Source organism: Pinus tabuliformis, chromosome J, assembly GCF_031772625.1.
Source record: "Pinus tabuliformis cultivar Carrire ecotype Pingquan chromosome J, CPIR1, whole genome shotgun sequence".
In the NCBI taxonomy this organism is placed as follows: Eukaryota; Viridiplantae; Streptophyta; class Pinopsida; order Pinales; family Pinaceae; genus Pinus; species Pinus tabuliformis.
The window spans coordinates 384,749,734-384,756,608 of record NC_142295.1 but is presented as its reverse complement, the minus strand read 5'-3'; positions in this window follow the sequence as shown (position 1 = coordinate 384,756,608).

Here is a 6,875-nt window from a genome sequence, read left to right as displayed (position 1 = left end):
AATAGGTCTGAGATTCAGCCTTACTGCGTCCCTTCCTATGGTCACAATCTTTGTGGCTAGTGATGCCATACCAGACCTCTCTCTGCGGCTACCTCAGGTGAAGTTCAGCTCTTCTGCGGTCTGCTACAGGGATATATTCGACCCTAATTTCGACCTCAGAAAAAACTCGGTATGTCACAACGAATCCCATAGACAAACAACCAAACAAAAAAAAGGATAAAAGTAAACCAAGCCCTTTAAAACTCAACATTGTTTTAGATCTGCGTGTCTCCCCTTGGCTTCAGAAATTTCAGAGCAAATTACACAAAAGATGATGAGTGGAATGATGTCATTTGAGGGCAGACAGGTACCCTATTTATACTTGAGCAAGGGGGCTCTTGAGGGGGGCTGACTTGCCCTAAAATACCCCAAAAATAGGGAGCCGGCTTGAGCTTGATAAAAAATCAAATTTACAAAAATCATTTTTTTACAGGGTCGAGCTTAACACATCTTTTGAAACCGATTTCCTAGTGAAAATTTCTCTTTCGGAGGGTCGACTTGGTTAACAATTTGAAACTGCCAAGACCACATAATTTATCCAAGAATCAACATATTTTCCTTAAATTTTAATGCCAAACTATTGGACCTAAAATTCATTCATTTTGGGGCACTTTGACCACATCGATGCTTCAACTTTGAGAGGGCATATCTCCTCAACTGTGAGGAGCCACGAGGCATGCCACTTATCAAACAAAATGGTGTAACGAGCTCTACCAATTTAGAGTGGTATTGCACTCAAATTCAATGACTCTTTCATGCATATCGTTAAATATGTGCATCATATCAATCAGGGCCATTCACCCTTTGACATCAATGACAATTTCTTCCAACAATCTCCCCCCTCGTCATTTATGTCAACACTCATGCTCCCCTTCACTTCAAGCTTTCCTTGTCTTCATGTTTCACTTCCTTTCTCTCCCCCTTTGATTTCAATGGCAAAGGGTGACTTGCTTCTTTGGGGCTGCTCCCCATGAACATATGGCACTCAACGAGACTTATGTCTTCATACCCTTCCCTTCTTTGTTGTCCCTAGAGCTCTTTTGTTTGGCTGCAATTTTTTTTTTTCGCTCTCCTTGGTCTAAGATGTGTATGTTGTTTTGTCTTCTTGAGTTGTTACAACCAATTTTCTTGAGTCTACTTCTCTAATTTCCCATGTTTGGGAATTAAGCAAGAGATTATACCTTTGACCACACATTTTGCCTACACTGAGAAGATTGTGCTTCAAATCCTGAACCAACAAAACATTTGCTACTTTTACATGTTCACTTCCAAGATTTACTACACCTTTTCCAAGTACCTTAATGGAGGTCTTATCTCCCAATTCAACACTATCAATTTTTCTTTTTACACTGACAAATTTGTTTTCATCTCTTGTCATATGTGTCAAGCACCCACTGTCTTTGTACCGTTCATATTCTTTATCTTTAGCAATCAACTCTAGATTTCAATGTTCCTTCTTTTTCTTTTACTATATCATAGTTGGTTTCTTTGTCTTTATGATTGGAGCATCTACTTTTATAAACCTGCAATCATGTGCCTTGTTACCAAGATTATTGCACTTGTAGCATACGATGTTTTGATTCATCAATGGTTCAAATGGGTTGTAGTTTTTGTTAGTAGATCCATGAACATTTCATAATCTATGGTCATTTCTTACAGATCCATAATCATTCCTACTTCTTGTATAGTTACACCTTGTATTGATTTTATAATGAATTGTTTTATGCCTGAAATTTCTGCAAGAGTAACAATGAACGAGAAAGATATTTTCATACCTAGGAAAGTTGGATTGCCATTTGAATTTTTTCTGCCTTAGAGGAGGTTCAATCCATTGTTGATCTTTGTCCTTGATTTCATTGTTTTCATCTTTGTGATGGGCAGTGACTTCTGAATTATTTTTCATTTTTTTCCTTTGGAGGATTGGAACTTGTGTCCTCTTTGCTTGAAGATACACATGTATAGCCAAGACCTGTTTTGTCGCATGAGGACCTTTGACAGCTAAGAATTCTATCCAACACTTGTGAGCTCTTCAAGTTCTTTTTGAGCTTGTCAACTTCAACCCTCAATGACACATCTTCCTATTCAAGCTTCTTACAATCTTCTTCTTTCTTCATCATCTAGATCTTTATTACTTCCTCAACTCTTTTTGCTTCTTCAAGCTGGACCTTAAAGAGATATTTTTTTAATCATATTTTTCAAGTAGGTTTTTCAATTCTCTATTTTTGTTTACGAGCTTGTGATTTTCCTTTTCATTATTCTTCAATTTTTCTTTAAGATCTTTATATTCTTGTTCCGTTTCTGTATCATTTTTTATTCCCCAAAAATAATCTATTTTCATATTTGGTTCTTCTATTTCTTCATTTGAATCATTGACCTCTTCGTTAATATTGACATTATGATCATTATTTTGGGTTTCTTGGGTTATGAAGAGAACTTCTCTTGCTTCCCCTTCTTAGGTATCACTCTCATATGAAGAATTGTTGTCTTCTTTAGAATAAATAGTTTTCTTGTGGAAGTTTTTCTTTTCCCCAAAAGGAAATCTCTTAGCATAATGACCTATTCTGCCACAATTGAAACATTTAAAGGGTAACTTACCTTTGTGTTTTCCGGTTCCCCTTTTGAGCTTCCTGACGAAATTCACTTGTTCTTCATTTGATTCATTCTCTAGTATTCATTATACCTTGAATTCTTTGTTTCTTGTCTTCTTCGTGACTTTAAAAGCTAGTTCTCTATTTGAATATCTAGCTTTTGTATTTGTTCTCATTTCATATGTTGTAAGGGTTCCATGTAATTCATTCATTGTCATTTTGCTCAAATCCTTGGTTTCTTCAATGGTAGATACCTTCGCAGCATATCTTAAAGAAAGTGACCTTAGCACCTTTTGTACAATCAAAGATTTGTTAATGACTTCTCCTAATCCTCTAATGTCATTCACAACAACATCTACTTTGAGTAAGTAGATTGCAATATTTTTTGTTTCATCCATTTTCATATTTTCAAATTGTTCTCTATGTCATTGAAGTTTGACCTATTTGACTTTATCATCACCTTCATAATTTTTTTAAAGTTTATCCCAAACCTCTTTAGTTGTGGTGCACATTATCACCTTGGTCCTTATGGTTCTTGACAATCCACTTGTGATGGCATGATGAACTTTTGAATTATAGCTAAACAATTTCTTCTCATCGGGATCAATTGTAGGATTTTTTGCGGTTTTGTAGCCATTAACAATGCAACTCCAAACATCCACTCCTAAAGCCTTCAAGTAGGTTTCCATGCTGTTGTTTCATAATTCATAATAATTTCCAACAAATACTTGAATTTTTCTTCGAGGGATGCTTTCTATTTGATCCATATTTATTCACAATCTTCCCTCCACTGATCAGACTATTTTGAGGGTATCATGCTCTAATACCAATTGTTGGAAATACTAGGGGGGGTTGAATCAATATTTCATAAATTTTAAACAATTTAAAGATCCTAGAACATTAACAGAAATCCAATGTGGAAGAAAACCAGAATAATATAGAATAATACACAATGACTTAGGTGGAAATCCAATGTGGGAAGAAAACCACCGAAATTTATCTAGATAGTTTCAATTTGTTTACAAGTTGCAACTTGATGGAGGCTACAAACCCCTAGTTTACCAACACCCACTGGAAGGAGGCAACAACCTCCTAAAGGAAGCTACAACTTCCTTTCCTAGCACCACCCTACCATCCTTAAAATAAAAGATAGAATAAATTGTGGGCTTCTGGAACAGTGATCATGACCCACTTACAATAGCATCCAAATACTAATAACTTCATTGTTGTCTCAACTAATACATGCCTGGATCATTGTCTGCTAATATAAGATTCACTATAGTAGATTTGTTTGTTGCTTCATTAACTCATGTACTAGAACATGCCAAACATTCACCTATAGCAATGTACAATACCAAAAAATTGAACAAAAAGCTCATACCTCAATTCTTCATATCAGTGTGCGAAGGTTTGGTCATCATTGATCTTGTTACTACTATTTGTGATTCCTTGCACACTAACCTTGATCAGAGATTTATGTTCAGGTCTGCGATTAATTATCTCTTTAGAATATGGACTAACCAAGCCCTTCAACTTCCTTTTACTTAGGGCCTTAAATAGAGATCTAACCAAGTATTACACTGCTCCTTAATATCTGCTTGATCAGGCCTTAAACAACCTTACCTCTGCAGCTAGATTATGATTAACCTAGTCTCTCTTTGTGGCTATTCTTAGCCCTTAACTACAGCTTAAACTCGACCTCAAGCAACCCTACTTTTGTGACAACCCCAAATTAAAGGTTCATGTAATAAATTTAAGAAATGAAAAATAAGACCAAAGTCATTGGACACGTATTCCAAGCTAAATGTTCTGCAAAGCATCCTAGTGGGCATCACTTGTTGTTTATTATGGCTAAGGAAATCGGCAAAGGCATAAAGACATTATTGGCATTTATTTATGAAAATAAATGAACTTAAGATAAAAGGGAGGTGAAAGGTCATAGATTGCATGTGAGGAGGAAATTGAAGGAAAATAGAGGAAAATGAAGAAATTAGAGGCATCAATAATAAAAAGAAATATAAGCATTAGTTTGGGGCCTTTTGTCAGTTCAGGTTTGGAATTGATTTCAAGAGGAGAAGTGCACCAAGAGGAGAAGGAAAACAAGCAAGCAAAGGAAAGCAAGGATCAAGCAAGAGTTGGATCAAGTGGCTTCCACATGAATACTTGCAGGTAACAGGTTGCATGTATGATTTCCTAGCTGGTTTTGGCATGCATGATTTATGCATGTCTGTATTTGGTTCATTTGTTGTTATTGGCATGAGTTTTACCCAGTTTGACAGTGGTTTCAACCTTGCCTTGCCATTTCTGGATAGCCATGCTATGATGGGATTAATTCTTGGCTAAGCTTTGAATTGCCAAAAAAATTTGGATCTAGTTGAGATGGTCTCTGGAAAATCCCAAGGGTTGCGGGTGGAGATGATTTTCTCTGGGAAGCCCTCGACAGGTGGGAGGAGATAGGAAAATTTCTCAAGGGATGGTGAAATAATATTGAGGAATCCAAGCTCAATTTGGTTTTGTGATCTCAAGACCGGTATAAGTGAGATCATAGTAGGGTGAGGGTGGAGGTGGTTTAACCTCTAGATTCCCTTGTTTGTTTATGGATTGATTTATCCCATAAGATCCCACATTCATGCTTGGAATATGGCACATGAGTGATTGGCTGAAAGAAAGATTTGGTTCAGCCCAATCTATGGTCAGATGGTACGTGGAAATCCCTGACTTGGTTGGCTTTTTCATATGTTAATAAGAGCTAAATTCCTCTTGTAATTCTTGAGTATTTATACTTGTTATTATGTGGGTTTAATAGTTTTATCATTGTTATTATCTTGGTTATATGTTGGTTATAAGCATGGTATTATGCCATATTCTAGTTATGGTCCTCATCATGTTTGATTGGTAAATAAATGGTTATTGAATGCATGACCTAATAGATGATATTGCAGCTATCGTGAGAGGGAATTAGACCTTCTTGATAATCCTTAGATAAGTATCAGATCTCTATGTTCTAATATGCATTCATGACCCATAGATTGCATGTTCACTATGTGTTTGATGAAATGATTTTTATGGTTATACCTGGTTAGGTCATGTCCTTGTCTAAGTTTTGTGTTAGAGGATTTTTCCTTGTGTCACTTACCATTTACAAAAGTTCTATCAAGTTCTAGGCATAGGTATGGATCCTAGCCCTGAAAAAGTGGCTCAGATCTCGGGGTCGCAGGCACAAAACTGAGTAAATTAGTTTACAGTCGCTAGGAGGCAGGGTCATCCATGCGACTAGAGGGCTACAGTCATTGTTTTGCCTTGTTATGCAAGTGATTGGGGCTCTAGGTCAATGAAAAAGCAAGTTATCTTAGGGTCTGGGCACTTGGAGTGGTTGTTTAGCTCCTGGGGGTCCTGTAGCACCTAAGGGAAGTCCATAGGAAATCAGAAAATTTTGAAGTTGTTGATTCCACTTCCTTAACTATACTTAAGAGGTTGAGTCATGTTATAGTATCCCTTCGCTCATGTTTACCCCGGAAGGCTAGTAGAAGCGAGTAAATGTGGGAGGTCGCATTACAGAGTGGTATCAGAGCATGGTTCAAACACTTGGACCTGATGGGCTAGATGCATGTGGTTATGCATGCATTGTCATGGTTATGGTTTTCATGCATGAGGTCATGGTATGTAGTTGGTATTGTCATGCATGATGTTGACATATTGATGTGATTATTATTATACATGTATCATGCTAATGTGGACTCATTTTGCAGATGAGATAAGCCTCCCCTGAATGTCATTGAGTTATGATTTTGGTTGTGGTATCTATTTGGTTTATCTAACATGATATACTTTCACGAAGAAGAAAATCAAATATGACGAGAAAAATGGTGGACCACAGTTCTCGTGACTCTCCTTATAGATCAATTGGGCAGCAAGGATGAGTATTATCCTGATATAGTAGACACATTGAGGAGTTTGAGGGTATAAATTAGAAATTTCAAGGCAGAAAATGATAGGTTGGTTGAGGCACAGGAAAGACTTGCAAGGGCTTAGGAAAAATAGCTAGAGGTCAATGCAGTCATCTTCAGAGTTTTTCAGACTTACAGAGACATGGACAGTTGAGGATTAGTCAAGAACAGGAAGATGAGACTAATGGAGCATATGGTAGCATGTCTTGGTCAGGATATAGGTTGGATAGAGGGGACACAGTTAGAGGTGGAAGATCATTGGGCACATCTGATAGGAGGACTGGTATGTATGGGTTTCATT